This window comes from Cebus imitator, unplaced genomic scaffold (genome assembly GCF_001604975.1).
Source record: "Cebus imitator isolate Cc_AM_T3 unplaced genomic scaffold, Cebus_imitator-1.0 Scaffold38, whole genome shotgun sequence".
Lineage (NCBI taxonomy): Eukaryota > Metazoa > Chordata > Mammalia > Primates > Cebidae > Cebus > Cebus imitator.
In genome coordinates, this window is record NW_016107353.1 from 10,670,744 (window position 1) to 10,672,218 (window position 1,475).

Sequence of the window (1,475 nt, forward strand, 5' to 3'; positions counted from 1 at the left end):
TTCACCATGTTGACCAGGATGGTCTCGATCTCTTGACCTTGTGATCCACCCGCCTCGGCCTCCCAAAGTGCTGGGATTACAGGCTTGAGCCACCGCGCCCGGCCGTTTCTCAAATATTTGTGGAGCATCTATCATAGCCAACCACTGTGATAAGGGCTTCAGAGGGGACGGAGAGCTGACACAGCAGAGTCCTAGTCTGAGAGGAGCTCACAGTTTAAGAAAATAAGAAAAGACATGGTATGGAGTGCCTGCTGTCATAAGAAAAAAAAGAATAATGTGAAAGGACTCTGAAAATTTAGTTAATTTTTCTACTGTGGGAAACTTCCTGAAGATCATAGCAAGTAAGCTCCACTCGGAGAGATAAGTAATATTTGGTTGGTAGAGAAAGCAGAAACTGCTGAGCAATGGCATAGTGATAGGATGACAGAAGAGCGGCCACCATAAAATGAAAAAGAAAACTGTATCTTTCTTAATTTGGCAATGACGAGGGATAGAGTTGGACTCGTTCCAAAGTCAACACTCCAAGTGAATCATTTCACTCTGGTTCCACTTACGCTGGAGCGGTTTTACAAGCTTTTGTGAGACTGTATTGTACACTGCAGGGGTGAAGAGCAGAGTGTGGGTAACTCCTGCCTCCACAGAATTCAATATCCCGTTGGTCTCAGCATAGCCAGTGCCCAGAGTCATTTTCAGAGAAGTTTCAAATGCTGGGGAAAGACTGGCCTCTGAACTAAAGAGAGCTCTCTGTTTGGATACAGGTGGAACTGTAAAACATTCGCCCTGTCCCATTTCATTGTCATAGAATTCCTCATACCTGTTTCCATGAGGACTGAACTGGATGTGTTTGAAGACAAGCCGAAGAGCTACATTACATCTGCAAAGAAGATGGGAATGCTGGCCCCAGTTAACCCTGTAGGGGACAGAGCTGACCAACATCACCAAAGGTAACTATTTAACCTTCACAGTGTGGAATCTTGAGAGTGGGACCTGTACCTCATGGCAGGTGAACACCTGTAGTCCATATTGCTGCTAGTCTTGCTGAAACTTCCCTAAAGTTACTTTCCTAATGGTAAATATGTTCCAGCTCATGTATGTTTCCCTGGGTTCACTAGAAAGACAAACAGGTCAGAAACCAGGCCATATTTTGTAAACCTATTTAAGGCTAAAGTGTGAACATGTTCTAAGAATTTTTTAAATAGCCTGTTTAAATTTTTAATCTATTGGAATAATTAAAATGGTTATTTATTTTCAAATTTGAACGAAATAAAACACCAAACACTGTTTTTTTGTTTTTTTTTTTGAGACGGAGTTTCACTGATGTTACCCAGGCTGGAGTGCAATGGCGCGATCTCGGCTCACCACAACCTCCGCCTCCCGGGTTCAGGCAATTCTCCTGCCTCAGCCTCCTGAGTAGCTGGGATTACAGGCACGCGCCACCATGCCCAGCTAATTTTTTGTATTTTTAGTAGAGACGG